Source organism: Poromitra crassiceps (assembly GCF_964638095.1).
Source record: "Poromitra crassiceps genome assembly, chromosome: 1".
NCBI classification, from domain to species: Eukaryota; Metazoa; Chordata; class Actinopteri; order Beryciformes; family Melamphaidae; genus Poromitra; species Poromitra crassiceps.
Window position 1 is genome coordinate 127,203,065 of NC_139623.1, and position 19,228 is coordinate 127,222,292.

At 44.1% G+C, this 19,228-nt stretch overlaps 1 long non-coding RNA gene across 1 annotated transcript; it reads right to left on the bottom strand.

Moving 5' to 3' along the window:
* Window positions 1–5,313: 5,313 nt before the first annotated feature.
* Window positions 5,314–6,222, bottom strand: LOC310780733. Its single transcript, XR_014552931.1, has 3 exons — window positions 5,904–6,222; window positions 5,627–5,698; window positions 5,314–5,447 (listed from the first exon to the last, which is right to left on the bottom strand). It is a non-coding gene; the product is annotated as an uncharacterized lncRNA (long non-coding RNA).
* Between the last annotated feature and the right edge of the window lie 13,006 nt (window positions 6,223–19,228).

A 19,228-nucleotide genomic window follows, 5' to 3' on the forward strand; every position in this document is an offset into this window, starting at 1 on the left:
CACAAATGTGAATTCACGTGAACGGATGGTTTACCAGACCACTTTCTGTGTGGCGTTTGCATGTTCTCCCCGTGACAACACCGGGGAGAACGCCCCACCCCTCCCCCCATAAAAAAACAAACAAACAAAACATGCTGAAGATCGTCACCTGACCAGCGACGATGACAAATAATAAATAATAAATTCATTTAATAAAAAACATTGATACGTGGGGTAATTTTTGCAAGTAAAATATCCATGCTTTGGCTCAAAAGGAAATATGTGAGGGGAAACTGTATCTACTTAAGTGTATCTGTTTCCCCTCCCCGTGACATTCTGTAATGTTTGACTCACTCCACTGGCATGTTTCTGCACAGATCACAACAACCACTCTCCATCTGACTACCACACTCCATCCCCACCTTCTCTCTTTCTCTCTCTCCCCCCTCCCTCTCCCCCAGGTTAAAGTCCAGAGGGTGTTGCACTGTGTTCTGGTGAAGTTTAATCTCTGTGATTTTGTTTTACATCCCTACACCCCTCCACTCCTCCCCTTTCTCCCCCTCTTCCTCCTCTGAGGTAGAAAACCTGCCAGCAGTAAAAAGGTGTCCATTGTGATCTTACACCACCCCATTCTTTTTTCTTTCTCCCCAATTGTACTTGGCCAGTTCCCCCTGCTGTCCCAGTCATTGCTCCACCTGCCTCTGCCGATCTAGGGAGAGCTAGAACATGCTTCCTCCGATACATGTGCAGTCGCCAGCTGCTTCTTTTCACCTGACAGCGAAGAGTTTCACCAGCAGGATGCGTAGCGTGTGGGAGGATCACGATATTCCCCCCAGTTCCCCTCCCCCCCAACAAGCGCCCCCACCGACGAGAGGAGGCACTAGTGCAGCGACCAGGACTCGTACCCTACCGGCTTCCAGTGGTGTATAAAGTACTCGAAATCCATACTTGAGTAAAAGTATAGATACTTTACCAGAAAATGCATCAAAGCCAGATCCATCTCCTGTGAAAGTATGGTGGCTGTTGAATGTGTAAAAGCTATTTTAGGGACCCATTAGGTGGCGACAGTGCTCTCCAGATTAGAGAAAGGCCAGGAGAAAAGAGAGAAGAAGTAATGGGGAAACGGAAATTGCATCGATATGCATGAAGCATAACGTTAGCTGTGCCTGTGAACAGCAGTCAATCTGCTGCCACAGCCCCTCCGTCTCCGCTGCAATAGCCCCTCCATATGATTTAGTTGGCGACACCAGCGTCTTTCTGAAAAGTTACATTATTCTCAGCTGGGAGCCGGCGACACGATGTGAAAAAGCGGGGGGATGCAGCGCACTTTGCAGTGCAGAGTCAGAGCAAAAGCAGAGCGAGAGCAAACGCAGCAGCCCAGAGACACTCCCAAGGAGGAGGAGGAGGGGGGTGGGGCACGCAGGGCAGCAGAAAGCCCAGAAAGCCCAGAATCGGACGCAGCTTCACAGCTCACAACTGAAACCGCAGAAACGAGCGAGCCCGATCCACACTGCCCCGACGAGCAGCCGCCATCCAGGCAGCAGACTCGCCTGACACAAGCAGCACTCAGAGCGAGCAGCAACATCATGACACACCCACGGAGGAGGAGTTTGCAGTAGAGGGGGGGGGGTGGGGGTGCTGTTATATTGAAGGAAATTACTGTTCAGATGTTTCAGGTCAGAAAATATTAGTTTCAGAGTCAGTGATTTGCTTGAAATGCTATATTTCACAAAAGGCTCAATATCTCAGCTTCTAGATGGAAACGCCAATTTTTTCTGTTTTTGACCTATCTTCTCCGGCTGATAAGTAAAGAACGGAAAATGATATCAATAAACTTTTTTTTGCTGCTGATACAATAGAGTCTCATCGTTCTTTGTGCGTGTTCGGTGTTTACATAGTAATATCACACAATATTCTGTGGGCCTCGAGAAATCACTGAAAACGCTCTGAAACTCTGGCACTGGGAGCGTCCGTTCTCCAAAAGTGGCTGGCACTCAATGAGTTAATGTTGCACTGTCCCTGAAAAAAAAAAAAAAATCTGTACTTAAAGGTCCCAATTCGTGCAGCTGTAACCTCTTAAAAACGTGTGTCTCTGGTCCATAAAACATGATTCTGGATTAATTTGTCGAAAATATAGCAACCCCGTTCGTTCTGACGGAGTTCTCACTTCCTCATCTCGTCGCTTCCCAGGAATGGTCTGTTTCTATAATATATTCAGAACTAACAGTTCCCATTGGCCGCTGGGGGAGAGCCCGCCCCAGGCTCCCAGCGGCCAATCAGATTAGCGTCCGTGGACCAGCACCCTAGGTTGTGTCCACAACTAACGTTAACTAATTCGCTAGCCAGGCTGCTGATAGTAACGAGTAACGGAGATGCTTTTGGCAAATGTATCGGAGTAAAAGTATAGATTTTATTACGAAAATGTAGTGGAGTAAAAGTGAAAGTTGAAAGAAAAATAAATACTCAAGTAAAGTACAGATACTTAAAAAAAATACTTAGTACAGTAACAAAGTATTTGTACTTCGTTACTTTACACCACTGCCGGCTTCCCACTCGCAGACACGGCCAATTGTGTCTGTAGGAACGTCTGACCAAACCGTAGGTACAGCTGCCGGGAATTGAACCCGGGTTTCTTCGGTGGTAGGCGAGTGCTTTTATATCTCGACACTACTCAGACACCCCCACAGTAGCAGACTTAATGCAAGCGAGCACAATGGAGATTACAAATCACTTGACTCCTGAGTATGATGATGATTACTGTTCGGGCTACTGTATATGTTTCAGAAGGCATGGCTGTTAAACGCTACCACAACGTATTTCATCTGGCCGGTGTGACAGCGACTTACAGAGGATACAATGGGAGATGATACAGTAGCCTGGAGCTTAGTGTGCAGCCTGAGGGGGAGGTGGCACCCTGTAATTATCAAGACATTTAGCTCTTTCATTTGACCTGTAAACTTTTATTGAAGTCGTTGGGGTTGAAGTTGGATGATTACAAACAATCCAGTTGGTTAATGCTGCCTGCTATCACAAGAATATTTTCAGTATGGCGTTATTGCCACCCCCCACCCCCCATTACATAACCTTTGGAGCCTGAAACAAACTTTACAAAGAAGAATTTGGTAATCCCTATCAAGGATTACAGAATTTGAGAGACCTATCAACCAGGCTCCAGTCGTGGATAGGAAAATACCCCGAAAACGTCCCGTGTTACATTAAATGACAAAAGGAACACCATAGGTCAGAACTCTTACTCCAAGACACTAGATCAATGCCAACTAGTTACTTAATCTGCTCCCCTGGAACAGGCCAGCTGCAGCCACAAGCTGCCAGTACATTAACAGCAGAAAGGCCACAGGCTTTTTGGAGTCTATGGCTGACTAATTTCTGAAGAGGGTAAATATAACCGTAACTATATTTCCTGGTGTACAGCAATCATTTTAGGGCATCCTCCTCCCTCAGAGTATTGGCTATCATTCCTCAGTCTAACTGTTGTCAGTTCTTGTGTATCATAGTAAACCACATCGGGTGTGCTCTGAAACGCCTTCAGTCCTCACACGAAAACGCTGTCATTCTTCCTGCAATACTGTTTCACTCCTCACGCATTCTTGCATGCAAGTCGACGTTTGAGCCAAATTGGAAGAAATTCCGTCAAGGCGTTCCTGAGACATTGCGTTAACGAACTTGGAAATGGTGTTCGTGAGGTCACAGTGACCTTGAACTTTGACCTTTGACCACCAAAATCGAATTAGTTCATCCTTGAGTCCAAGTCGACGTTTGAGGCAAATTTGATAAAATTCCGTCAAGGCATTCCTCAGATATCGTATTAACGAACATCGAACGGACGTACGGACGAAAGGACGGATAACCCGAATCCATCGGCTATCGCCGGTGGAGGCAGAAAAAAACGCACAAAAATGTGCAGAATTTCAACCATTTTAATTTGCTTAATTCTACCTGACATTTGGAGCCTCGAGCCTGTTCAAGTGCCTGAGAAGGTCACGGTGGTCACGCAAGCTCTCCTCAAGCAGATGAAATATCTGGAAAATGTTTTAATCTGTTTCGGGTGTGTTAACTTGATAACTTCAGCGGCAGCCATCTTGGGTCAAGGCGGGAAGTGAATGTGGACCGTTGTCCCTCGCACAGTCTCTCTGTCTGCCTGCCGGGTTCTTTTGCAATTCAAATCTCTCTGGCGCAACACTAGGCAAATGTGTCCCTGGCCTGTTGCTCTTCACGGGACAGAGTATCAGGTATCCTTTTCATGTATTATTATGTTTTTAGCATCCTATCATGTACAAAAGCAGAGATTAGACAGAGACATTCTGTGGACATCCTCTGGCCTCTGTCATCATCCTGTGTTACATAGTGGATAGTGACCCAGTTTCTCTCACTTTTCCCTTGTTTCATTCTCACATTTCTCTTTGTTTTGTGCTGTTTCTCCTTCTGACCAGACATGATGTCATGGACCTGCACATGGAACAGCAGGAGCTGCCTGCGTGAAAGACTCCCTCTGTCATTCATCCATTTCCTCTGAGGTCAGTGTGTGTGTGTGTGTGTGTGTGTGTGTGTGTGTGTGTGTGTGTGTGTGGCGGGGGCGGGGCGGGGGGGGGGGGGGGGGATGTGGGTAGGTAAGTATGGAGAGCAAAGTCTACATGTGATCCATGACCACGATAATAAAAACAATTTTGGTCATGTTTATTATGTATGTAAACAAAACAGAGACAATATACGGGGCCTTCAAAATTACACGTTAACAAGTCGATTTAAATAGTATTATGAAATAAAGATGAAGGGGTAACAAACGTAGACATATTCGAAAAGGAGTGAGAAGAAGTATAACTTATTAACTCCCACCCCTTTTCCACAATACTACATTATTATATATATACTTGTATAACAACATACTATAGAAATATACACATATATATACATATATACTGTATATATGTACATGTATATGTACATACATACACACATACACATACATACATAAAACACTATACATAACAATTATGTATATACCTGTATATGACAATAATTATTGTCATATATACACTATCCCATACATAGTATTAGGGATGGGTACCGTTCACATTTGAACCGATACCGGTACGGTACCGGTACCTGGAATTCGGTACGGTACCCAAAACGGTACCATTTTCGGTACTTTACACACTCTATTAACAAAAAAATTACAGTTGTAAAAAAAAAAAAAAGTCCAAACTTCTCAATTTCAACATTGTTCTTTATTTAGCACATTATTTATTTAGCACCAGACAAAATAAAACTCCTCCCTACAATACCTCCCTACCTCTCCCCTCCCAAACCAAGAGTTGTAGCAGCAAGGTTAGTTTAGTGGGGTTGGGGAAATAGTACTTGATGTCCAACACAGCTTCCAGCAGGGCCTGGTCTTCATCTTCAAAGAGCTCCCCAAGTGCTGAAAGTTTCTTCTGTTTATTGAGTGGTATCTGAAAATAAAAAAAGGCATCGTGATTCATCAAGCATTATTTGTGTTATCAATAGAAAGAAGTGTCAGTGCTATGCACATCTTAATAGAAATGACAATTGATTGTTAGTAACATAGCTTAGGCTACACTATGAATAACACACCCATTATCACTCGTCATTATGCAAAATAATAATTTACCTGAACCATATCCACCGCTGAGAAGAGGGTGAATCGTGTCCTCCTGTGCGGCTGTCACTGGCACATGGTTACCTAGCAATGAAAGCAAGAGTGCAACGTTAAATAACACGTCTCACGGTCGGTGATACGAGCTGATGATAATTATTATAGAACGTTAACAACGCTAAGCTATAAAGCTAACTCAGCCAAGAAGACAGTGAAAAGCCCTGTTATCTAACAACCACAACGGCAGTGAAACAACTTATCCAGCTAACGCTAGCAAATTAAATAACGTTACCTGATGTTGTAGAAGTCGATGCCTCTCTCAAGTTCCGTCATCATCCTCCTGCAAGACTTCAGCTAACGTTACAGCTGACGAGCTGAGGAGGTGGCTAACGTTAGCTGCCGTGCGGTGTCTGCTTCATTCACTCAGGTTATCTAACACGTTACAGTCTTCAGCATTTAGCTAAATACATCTTGTGTTTGACCATGCTTCCTCAAGTTTGAGGTGTTTCCCTAGTCAGCTTTGCAATTCACATCACAAATGTTGCAACCAGTGTTGTCTGAGTCTATCTTGGTAAAGTGTAGCCACAGCTTTCGGCTGGCCCTGTTTTGCTTTCAGGATCTTCAGGTAGAGTGACGTATTGACGTAACGCGCTCTCCCGTGTTGCCTTAAGGTTCCGTCGGAATTTCTATTTTACCCACTCTCTTTCTATTACTCAGTTGCGTTCAAGTACCGAAATTTGGTACCGTTCGTTTATATGTGAACTGGTACGGGGCAGTACCGACGTATTTCGGTCGGTGCCTGTAAAAGTACCGAGTTCGGTACCCATCCCTACATAGTATACAATAATGTAACTATATAGTTATCAATTTTCTTAAGTGTAGTTATTCATACATGCAAACATACAGTCAGACAGACATACATACGTACATACATACATACTTACATACATAAAACATGTAATCTAACACCACCACCACCATGTGAAAATCAGTGTAACACTACTGCATTCCTCTCCTCCTTATTTTCGTGCACCCTTTCAATTTGAAGTTAGCTCCACTTGTTGGTCACATAACATATTTTCTACATCTGTGTGACTGAGGGGGAAATCATCACATGGTGTGTACTAAAGATTTAATTGCCAAGTGTACCTGGGTGTGTGCTGATTATATGTTCCCATAAAACACTTCCTTGACAAGACCATAGAGCTGTGGTTTGGTTTGGACTGATGTACTTTCACTGGGAGTGGAAGATTTAAATTTGGGGCTGGAACCATCCCGCTTCCCAGACTATCTCTGTTTCGCGCTTTACCAGCCCAGGGCAGAGTCTGAAAACTGCGATTCATAGGGGCTGGATGGATACCAGCAGGGCCAGAAATTAACTTTTTGACTCACCGACCAAGTGGCGGGTAGATGGAAAAAATCCACCCGCCAGGCATATTTTTAACCGGCCAAAATAACATCACATTTTTGTCACATATACATTTATCTAGGGCTGTCCCGAATACCGTATTTAGAGCATCGCTGCATCGGGGAGATAAAAATCGATCATAATTAAAGCGTCTACAGTCCGTGGGGAGGGTGTTACAGACAGAGGAACAAACAAACAAGCTAGTTGTAGGCTACTTTGAGTTGAAAGGACTCTCAGCTCAGCAGCGTCCGCTCCGGGGCTCATAGTAAACGTTCTTGCGGACTTATAAACTTGTGACAAAAAGCTCCTCATCTGTCCTCCCGATGGTCGACTTTCATCCAACTTTTCTCAGTCTGACGTGCGAATATTATTTGCCACTAAATGTGAATTATAGGTGGGCTTAGCATAACGTTAGCGGACTTGTCTGTATGCTCACTGAGCTTGTCAAGAGAGCTGTGTGACAGCTGCTACTTCACGTTATAAACAAAGTAAACAACTTGAATTCACTTGAACACTTGTAAAGTTACTCACACTGGGTTGAAAATTAGGAAGAAGTGTACGAAGTTTCATGTTTATAAGACGGCCTCTTTCATGTCCACAACTCACGTCTGTCACTGTGTGCTGCCTGGCTGCTGGGTGCGTTTGTTTGTTCTCACGGCGCATGCCAGTGTGAGTTGATCCCCTTGTTAAACAGTGTGAGCCCGAAGGACCCCGCCCAGCCAGAAAACTAGAGACAGTCTCACGAAGCACTGCTGCACCAAAACATAATATACAGTTTTAATTTTACATGACTATTTTGTGACCCGCCACGTGGCGGGTAGAACCCTGAGTGTCACACGCCAAACATAAAATCTAGTCGCCATTGGCGCTTGGCAGGTGTTGCCCTGGATACCAGGCTATCGGAAACGCTCTGCCATGAAAAACCTCTTCACATCAAAGAAGACACTTTGATGAACATGAACCTGAGGGTTGAAAAAATAGATCCAAAGTATTAGTAAATGGCTATTTTATGTTAACAAAAGCATTGAAGGCATTTTCGTCCACCACAATGCAATGCGGTTGTCTTTACCAAAGGAGAAGAAGAAAGTTGTTAGCTCGCGAGCTAACAAGCTTGTGAGCTACTTGACCAGCAAAGCTTTCTATTAGGAGACAGTACCATCGTTGACAAAACCACACATGCACGTAATTAGAATGTCAATTATTTATTTAGGATTTAGCAGTCAAAACATGCACATCAATACTACCTGAGGACATCTCAATCTGCTCGCGAGCTCAGTTGTTTATGTGATAGTGGGCGCGGATTGCTTGTGTCACATGAATAGCCGACGCATCTGGTCACGCAATGATCTCCAGGAAAAGAATCTGTGTAGTGTCCGAAAGTCATTTTGATCATTCCCCTTATAGTTCACTATATGATAAACACTGGGGAATAGTGAGTGAGTGAATGAGTGAACAATTCTGAACACGGCTAGAGTGAGTGCAGGAGCGGTCAGGGGAAAAGGGGCAACACCCAGTCATAATGATGTGGGTTTGAGTGTCTCAGCGTGTGCTGATGTCGGGACTGAAGGCTCTGCATGGCTGCAGAGTGACGGGGGTAAGGGTCTTTGTGTCTCTCCTGTGAAGGGGTTATTGTGTGAAGGGCCACAGCCCCTCCAGCACTGACATCTGTTGTGGGTAACCTGAGGAAATAATAAGAGTTTGAAGTGAAGTCAGATCAAGCAGAACTAAATCTCAGGTCTGCTCTGTTTCACTCTGTGCTATTGCTAAGAGGTTTGGGACTTAAGCGTCTCTGCAAAATCGCATGTTGGCAGCTCATTAAGTTGGCACTTCTTCCCTTGCTTATTCTATGTACAGAGAGACTAACAATCTAATGTTATAATGGTATTGAGACAAAAACCTTGCCCTTGTGGTATATGTGCGGGATGCTGTGTTGCAGGTAATCTTTGGCCCATGGATCAAGGTGCAAAGCTTTCATCATACTCAAACTCAGTAAATCCTGCACACTAATTTTTATTTTTTATACCGGCTAGGGCTGGGTATCGTTCAAAATTTTTCGATATCGATACCGTTTCGATACTTGGATTTCGATACCGGTTCCTGAACGATACTTTTTTCGATACCAATTTTTAGAAAAATCCATTTTAACAAAAATAAAACTGCATTACACGTTGAAATTATTTGACAAATCTTTAGTTTTCCCCCATCTTAGGTTTTACAGCAGAAAAAAATTAAACCTACTGTATTTAACATACGGTAACTTTAAGTTTTTAATGCTCACTGATGCAACAGAACTCTATTCTTGTCCAAACTGATGAGATGGCTCCACTTCATGCATGGAAGACTAGTTGAGCATTGACTAGCCTATCAATAATGGCACAAAGTGAATCCCATTTATATTCAACAAACTATCATGACATCAGCGTTTGTTAACAAGTTGCTAAAAATACATAATGGGCGATAACTGCCCGCTTGCACATAACGTTAACGCTAATTAATTAAACATCTAACGCTAGCGTTGCAGATCACTGCTGCAACAGAACGTCATTCTTGTCAAATCTGACGAGACAGCTCCACTTCATGCATTCACTGACTAGCCTATCAATATAAATGAATCGCATTTACATTCAACAAACTATCATGACATCAGCGTTTGTTAACGAGTTGCTAAAAATACACAATGCCCGCTTGCGCATAACGTTACGGCGGCAATTAATTAAACGATCTAATGCTAGCTACAACTCACAGCCAGATGCATGGATTTGTCAGACTGAGGGATCTGATAACCGCTAACATCAACAACAACTTGCGGTAAGCTGACCCACCTCTCGATTATTTCTCTTGTCTGTGGAAACCAGTCCTTGTTGTTTCTGTTTCTTTTCCTGCTTTTCATCATCTTCGCCATATGGTACTCCAGGATAGGACTAGCTTGAGTGGCTAACTTCTTGTATACTATATCCGCACCGCACGCCTGGCTCATAACAAACACACACCGGCTAAAGTGGGCGTAATGTTTCCTGCATGCCTCTACATGACAGCCAATCACTAGCCGTATTAGAGCGTGGTGTGCAAGCATGTCGCATGCTTATAGGCTCAATGATGCCGTTTTGTTTTGGTATCGAAAATTGGTATCGTTTGACAAGGGAGGTTTCGATACCCCTTAGTATCGATGCTTTCATTTCGGTGCCAAGTAAGTATCGAAACTCGATACCAAGCCCTACTGCTGGTGATAGCCAGGCCGGAGGCATTATGGTTTCGGGTTGTCCGTCCGTCTGTTCGATGTTTGTTAACGCGACATCTGAAGAACGCCTTGACGGAATTTCCTCAAATTTGCCACAAACATCCACCTGGACTCAAGGATAGGATGAACTGATTACATTTTGGTGGTCAAAGGTCAAAGTTTAAGGTCACTGTGACCTCACGAACGCCATTTCCAAGCATTTTTTTTTCTTCTTTTTTTGAACAATATTTTATTTATTTATTTTTCTCCCCACATATATTACACATACAGACAGACAATGGTAATCAAATTCACATACTACATAATTATATTAAGAAGACAAAACTAAACTAAGCAAAACAATAATAAATAAAACAAAACGAAACAAAGACGAAAAAATAATTTTTTTAAATTTAAATAAAATAAAAAACAAAAAACAATGCATATCAACGAGCTAGAAATGATATCAGAGGGTCCCATACCCTCTCAAAATCTTCTGCCCTTCCTCTACTGATATAAGTCAGGCATTCTAGCGCCATACAGGCTGCCATCTCTCTCTTCCAAACTTGTATTGATGGTATTTCCATTTTTTTCCAGGACAGAGCTATCATCCTCCTGGCCTGCAGGAGTCCAAAATCTATCAAAGTCCTCTGCTTTGAGTTACCAATAAAATTAACTGGAAAAATACCTAAAACACATAATTTTGCTTGACGTGGGACCTCAACTTCAACAATTTCTGTTATCGTCTGAACAACACTCTCCCAGTATTTTTGTAGCTTCGGACAGTCCCATACACAATGAAATAGAGTACCCTTTCCAACAAAGCATTTACTACAGGTATCAGGAATATTAGGGGACCAACGATTCAGTGTAACAGGGGTGATATAAGTTCTCATCAGCCACTTATATTGTAGAAGCCTCATTCTTGTATTAATGGATTGTTTTTGGGCTTTTTCACATGCCTCCTCCCAATCAGCGTCATCTATGTCCCCTTGAACATCTACTCTCCATGCCTCTAACCTGTCGATAGTAGATTCCTTATCATATGACATCAGATCTGTGTAGAAGAAAGAAACATGCTTCCTTCCCTCTGCGGGCAGAAGTGTGAGATTTTCGATATGAGACAATAATGGTTCAGACATTATATCTTTATGTTTTGTTAGTATGAAATGTCTCAGCTGCAGGTATTTGTAGAAATGTTTTTGAGGAATATGATATTTCTGGCATAACTGTTCAAATGTAAGAAGTTTATTTCCAATCATGTTAACGCGATATCTGAGAAACGCCTTGATGGAATTTCTTCCAATTTACCTCAAACGTCGACTTGGACTCAAGGATGAACTGATTAGATTTTGGTTGTCAAAGTTCAAGGTCACTGTGACCTCACGAATGCCATTTCCAAGCTCGTTAATGCGATATCTCAGGAACACCTTGACGGAATTTCTTACAATTTGGCTCAAACGTCGACTTGGACTCAAGGATGACTGATTCGATTTTGGTGGTCAAAGTTCAGGGTCACTATGTCCTCACAACCACCCATTTAATGCACGTTAATGCGATATCTCGGGAACGCCTTGAAGGAATTTCTTCAAATTTGGCTCAAACGTCCACTTGGACTCAAGGATGAAGTGATTCAATTTTGGTTGTCAAAGGTCAAAGTTCAAGGTCACTGTGACCTCATGAACAACGCCATTCTGTAGCTCGTTAATGCGATATCTCAGGAACGCCTTGACGGAATTCCTTCGAAATTTGGCTCAAACGTCCACCTGGACTCAAGGATGAACTGATTACATTTTGGTGGCCAAAGGTCAAGGTCACTGCGACCTCACGAATGCTATTTTCAAGCTCGTTAACGCAATATCTCAGTAACGCCAGAGAAAGACAGAGTGACCCCCCCCCCCCATCATGACGTTTCACTGTGCGTTTCACTGTGGAACGGCTATTTGGTTGACATCGCACAACCCTAGAATGTAGATTTACTTTGACATGCCACATCGGTGATATATTATTGGGATTCTACGTCCACTGGGTAATGATAGATACGTACTAGGAGTATGTTTGCAAGTACGATGTGGGGAACAGGCAGACTCCCGGTAGTAAACAGTTGATAAATAAACTTGATAAAGGTTACACCTGTCTCCCGTTTGATACATACAGTACCTTGGTAACCTGTTACATGGTGTCAGAAGTGCCGAATCTCATCTCATACAGTGTTGGAGGTCGGGATAAGATGTTCGTTAAAACGAAAAGTACAAAGTCTGCCAACTTTGGCTGTTAGTAGCTACGGTGCGGTAGGCTGTGTGTTAAACAGCTTCTCCACCCGCTCCACTTTAACACATAAGCATTGTTGGGAATGTAAAAATCTGTTTTAACACTTCGCCAAGTTTAGTCTACCTTTCAATCTTTTTCGCTTCTCTGTGTTCTTTAGTTCGTTTTCTCTGTAAAGTTATGTTAAAGGAGAACTTACCTCCAAAACACTTTTTTCAGCTTTTAACCAATATACCGTATATGACTTTGGGGGTGATGTGTGAAGAATGCTGGTCAAAATTTCCACATTTGACACCAAACTGTTGCCATTTTACCATTTGTATCATTTTTCAGCAGCATATCTGGCATAAGCGCCCTCTAAGGGTGGAACACTGCTTTTTTTTTTTCCTCAAATGAATGGGAGATTTGGTACAACCTGACGTCAGGTTGTCCCCAAAGACTATGGGATTTCAAGATAATTACTCCCTTACCCCCCCCTGTACCCTTTCGGCTCCTCAGAACTCCAAGCCTATTCCCATGATGTCACTTGACCTGTTAATTTATTACAATCGCCTGTTATTTTCCTACCAACTCCTATGTAACACAATACTATCAATAAACGCCACTATAATCATAAAAGGAAGGACATGACATTGTGTTGCTGTAAAATAATTCCCAACCTTTTATAAATCTCCAAAACAGCAACTTTTCAGGAAGTTTGCTCTTAAAATACTGAACCAAACGTCGTCGAAGTTGGCACATGTCTTAATTATAGTTAGTTTCCCGCTGAATGTGTCATTACTTTATTAATATCTTACCTGGATAAGCTCGAATGATGATGTTTATATTATCAGTCCGACTTGGAAGCACTTTCTCCCGGCCAGGAGAGAGTCTGCTCTCATGCACCCGCGGGGGCGCGCGCAGCAGCAGCAATAGTACGCAGCAGTGCTGAGCCTCTCAGTCATGAGAGGCGGGGGCTTTTGCATGGGAACAGTCTGACATTTCCGCAAACATCGTCGCAGTTTAGCGCACATGTAAAATATAACGCTATACTACGACGTGACAACGTGACAAAGCTGGTCTAAACACATCGGCTACTATAATATCGTCACTGTGTACAAGCAACGCCAACTTTTCAGGAAATGAAGTCAGCAGAGCAGAGCGACTGGGGACTGGAGCAGCACACTCTCTGTCTGTGTGTGTGTGCTCCTCGGGGGGATTTACATGGGAACAGTCTGACATTTTCGCAAACAAATCTCGTCGCAGTTCAGCGCACATGTAAAATATAACGCTATACGACGACGTGACAACGTGACAAAGCTTCTCTAAACACATCGGCTACTATCATATATTTCCCTGCATCCCTCCTACTGAGATTATATCGGTATTGAGTTTAGACAGACTGAATGGGCTGACGAGGAGAAGAGCTCTGCCCTGCGCTGCCTCCTGCGCCCTGAGAGGAAAAATCAGAGGTGCTGTAACTTTTAACAAGAATCACGAAAAGCCCCAAAACGCAAATTAAAAACGGATTTCATTGCGCGGTTTATCTCTAGTTAGACGAGGGAATTACGTGGAGAAATCTCACATTGTGTTACCCCAGAGCGGGGGGTTTCTCCTATTGTGCGGTGTGCTGCGGTAAACGAGCCTCGCCTCACTTTGCTCTTATCGATAAGACGCCCACATACACATAAATGGAAAAAAATAATTAAATTTCTAGTTCGCCACTGAATTACCAAATTGATATAACTTTCAACCATTTTGAGCAACACTCTTTCCATACATGCCACCAGCGTTGGCTAGTTGTTGATATTTATAAAGATATTGCCCCTCTCAAATAAATTATTTTTGAGGCGGTAGGCAAACTGTAATGGCGTCGATTTCCGAAAAAAAATCTTGACTTGAAAATCAGCCAAACAGTTTAGTATAGACAAGAGCATATGTCATTTCTTGTTTTTTTCCATAGGTATTTTCAAATCACTGTTCTGATACATATCTAGGGGGTAAGTCCTCCTTTAAAGTGTGGTCCCAATCCGATGGTCCGACTGTATCTATATACATACATGATCTTGCCCCGCTCGCAAATAATGTTTTTTTTTTCCAGCGAGGCATTGCCTTTCTCCTACACTGCCTCTGATTGGACAGTACACATATCCTTTGTAGCAAGGCTGGTTCTGATTGGATAACACTATTAGGCTAAGCCAATCAGTGACCAAGTGGGGAATCGTAGGCGTTGGCTTCCAGAATAGATTTTCAAAGTAAAAGCTTATGCAGAGTAAGTCGTGTTATTTTACAGTAACTTCATGACATTTTTCATGACATACTTTTCTTTTTGAAGGAGCAGCGGGCAAGTTTCACCAGCGGCGATGCACCGCTGCAAAATGAATCTAGAGGAAACAGTGCTGACTGTGACAGAGGAGAGGACTGTAGCCTAACGTTAGTCTGACTGTGACAGACGAGAGGACTGTAGCCTAACGTTAGTCTAACTGTGACAGAGGAGAGGACTGTAGCCTAACGTTAGTCTGACTGACTGCGACAGAGGAGAGGACTGTAACCTAACGTAAGTCTGGCTGACGCTTCGGAGATTGTTCATCGCGTTGCCGTCCACCGCCATTGATTCCTCAAAATACGCTATAATCCTGCCTCTAGTTACGTTCGGCCATTTACACATATTATCTTCCCATGTGTCCACTGTCAACGGGTGTGGGATAGACACTCTTTCGTTAGATAGGAGACTCGCAGAATGATCCCAAGTTTGCATTTTTTCGGCGGTCGCTATGGCTACTACGGTAGTACGTTACGCTTCTCCGTATTCACAAACACCGGAAGTGACTGACATGATCGCGGCCGAGTCCGGAAGCAAACCGGAAGTGCCCAGGAAACTCGTCTATACATTGAGTGGGTCTGATCAAGTTCCAGTGACATCATCCATTCTGTACAGGGAGGATGCTGTGTTTGTTGTACCGTGAGAATAGTTGACTGGTGAAATCATTACGTAACTGAATATCAGTTATATCAATTAGATTTGAATACGTTGTTCTTGTCTTCGCGTAATTTGAATGTGTGCTCATAAACTGTTATTTGCATAGAGATGATATTTTCAGGAAGAAAATTTGAATGTGGGTAGCCTTAGTATTGTGTGTGATTATATGATCACTGATGTCACTGCACAGTAAAATAGTTACATAATTTATATTTGAATACACATTCTTTGGAACAAAATATGACTGTGTTGCATAACTTGTAGGATTCACATTATAAGTTGTGTATGTGTGTATATATGTGAGGTCTCCAGACCATATTTCAAGCAGAAGGCCACTCATGCATAATCCGATCATCCCCCGATGTCAGTCAAGTTCTAGCATGACGTGGTCAGTCAAAGTGCTAGTATGACGTCTGCTATGACGTCAAATATGACGTCAGTTAATCCTCATATATATAGCAAGGGTTCTACGTCACCTCTCTCTATCTGGCCGATCATAGCAGCAGCTAGCTTCACGGCAGTCCATCTCCCTTGAAGCCGTCCTCCGAAGCGTTGTTTTGCACCATAGAGAGAGAGAGAGAGAGCCAGAGAAAGCCAGAGAAAGTCAGGGTCAGTCAGAAGGCCAAGTCAGGGGGCCAAGAAGGCCAAGTTAAAATGGTGAGGCGCCAAGGCGGCCAGGAAGGCCAAGCCGGGAAGCGCCAAGTCAGGTAAGGCGCCATGGCGGCCAGGAAGGCCAAGCCGGGAAGCGCCAAGTCAGGTAAGGCGCCATGGCGGCCAGGAAGGCCAAGCCGGGAAGCACCTTAAGTCAGGTAAGGCGCCATGGCGGCCAGGAAGGCCAAGCCGGGAAGCGCCTTAAGTCAGGTAAGGCGCCATGGCGGCCAGGAAGGCCAAGCCGGGAAGCGCCAAGTCAGGTAAAGGGAGGCTCCATGGCGGGGCCAGGTAGGCCAAGCTGGGAAGCGCCATTGCGAGGTGCCATGGCAGCCAAGTAGGCCAAGCCGGGAAGCTCCAAGTTAAACATTAATGTATTTTTTGGGGGGAAGAGAGGAAAGAAGAGAGAGTCAGAGAAAGTCAGGGTCAGTCAGTAGGCCAAGTTGCGCCAAGTCAGGTAAAGGTGAGGTGCCAAGGCAGCCAAGTAGGCCAAGCTGGGAAGCACCAAGTCAGGTGAAGGCGAGGCGCCAAGGCAGGGCCAAGTGGGCCAAGCTGGGAAGCGGCAGGTTAAATCGCGAGGCGCCAAGGCGGCCAGGTAGGCCAAGCTGGGAAGCGCTATCGCGAGGTGCCAAGGCAGCCAAGTAGGCCAAGCCGGGAAGCGCCAAGTTAAACATTAATGTATCAAGATTGAAGGCCCGACCGAGTTGGGAAGCGCCAGCCGCAAATAGCTGTAAGTTGCTAAAAGGTCGAAGGCCGGAAAAGTACAATCGCGAGGCGCCAAGGCGGCCAGGTAGGCCAAGCTGGGAAGCGTTATCGCGAGGTGCCAAGGCAGCCAAGTAGGCCAAGCCGGGAAGCGCCAAGTTAAACATTAACGTATCAAGATCGAAGGCCCGACCGAGTTGGGAGCGCCAGCCGCAAGTAGCTGTAAGTCGCTAAAAGGTCGAAGGCCAGAAAAGTACAATATCAAGATCGAAGGCCCGACCGAGTTGGGAGCGCCAGCCGCGAATAGCTGTAAGTCGCTAAAAAGGTCGAAGGCCAGAAAAGTACAATCAGCTACTGGCGCCTGCAGATCTCAATTAACCTCCGGTAATCAGATCTTCCTTTTGGGGGATCTCCTAGCCTATGCAGGTGCCCTCCTCTTGCCTCAAGAGCAGCGCCACTGGCCAATGGACTCATGCGCCAAAGTATTTGCCATGCACGCCGATTGCTAAATAAAGTTTGTTAAATCCTACCAACTGGCCTCTCATGATTGAAGTGAGGTCTCCAGACCATATTTCAAGCAGAAGGCCACTCATGCATAATCCGATCATCCCCCGACGTCAGTCAAGTTCTAGCATGACGTGGTCAGTCAAAGTCCTAGTATGACGTCTGCTATGACGTCAAATATATCGTCAGTTAATCCTCATATATATAGCAAGGGTTCTACGTCACCTCTCTCTCTCTGGCCGATCATAGCAGCAGCTAGCTTCACGGCAGTCCATCTCCCTTGAAGCCGTCCTCCGAAGCGTTGTTTTGCCCCACCCACCTCCCCAGTCCGCCACCAACGAGTCTTGACTCCTGATCCGCCACGGGGGGGGGGGGATCTCCTAGCCTATGCAGGTGCCCTCCTCTTGCCTCAAGAGCAGCGCCACTGGCCAATGGAGTCATGTGCCAAAGTATTTGCCATGCATGCCGATTGCTAAATAAAGTTTGTTAAATCCTACCAACTGGCCTCTCATGATTGAAATATATTTAAGCAATATAGCATGAGAGCCAGTGTGTTGTGCCAAATATATCCCCCTGATCAGCTGTTATCCCACGAGGCCGCAGGCCGAGTGGGATAACTGCTGAGCAGGGGGATATATTCCACAACACACGCAGCTCGAGTGCTATATTGCTTTTATAAAACGGTTTCCAAGTATGATAATATAATAATAAAAATAATACTATAAGTCCGACTCCGACTGGCATGTCATTCTGATAGAGTCAGTTGAAACACTACTGTAAGGCGGGACCGCAAGAACATGCGGGTGATTTGATTGGATCGTTCTGGAGACTGAAGTTGACATTGGCCAATCCTGGCGCTTGCTGAGTAGCTGAGAGCTTTCTGGAAACCCCGACAGGCAGCTCACGCGCAGCGTTGCATTCTCAGCACTTGCTGAGAAGCTGAATGCTTTCTGCAAAGCCCGACACCAACTAACGTTACGGGGTTAAATGCGGGGTTAAATGCGGGGTTAACAGCCTTTCTTTTGCAAAGAAGACATTAGCCCGCATCTATTCTTGTACAAAACATCATTTTCTGCGAAGTATTAGTAAAGTTATAAGCGAAGATCGATTCACAAGGATCTGACAGCTGTCTCCGCCATTTTTTTTTTCTACGTTGTCATTTGAGGTAAGCCTTATTATTACTCTCTTAGTAAGAGAGTTGCCATGGCAACCAATAACCCATGGCCATGGGTTATTGAACTCGGTTACTGGAATTATACAATGGCTGTGAACCAATCAGATTGCTTGATTTGAGAGAGCCGTTTTATAAATATATATATATATATATACTGGCAGTGGATTGTGGGCTATATATATATATATATATATATATATATATATATATATATATATATATATATATATATATATATATTGCACCACAGTGCAATTGGCTGATTAGTTGGTGCTATCACAGTGTAATAGAGTGTGTAATAAAGTGTAATAAAGCCAATAACGCAATAAAAAGTGATATTTCTGGAGCTGAACAATTAATTGGAAAATCTGTCTGTCACAGCCTATATCTGAAGTCCAAATTTGAACACCAGAATAAAATGTGCAATTTTTTTCAAGCTGGCAACCTGAGTACTATGTATACAAGGGCCTGTTTGCTGTACCTGCTCTACCTGCTGTAGCTGCTTATCGAGCACATTCCTCTGGGTGTGTGGCTGCCAAGCACCAGCCTGTCAGTGATAAGGCACAGAGGGTCAGAGTGCCACGCTGACACAGAGTGTGCCAGGTGATCTACTGCTGGCTGTTCACCCTGCTGACAGTTATGGGCTCCATGCACACTTACCCACCTGAGCTACTAGAATGTTTGCTTTGTGGCTTTTACTGTATATCGTAACTCGGAGGAAATAGAGTGCCAACGTC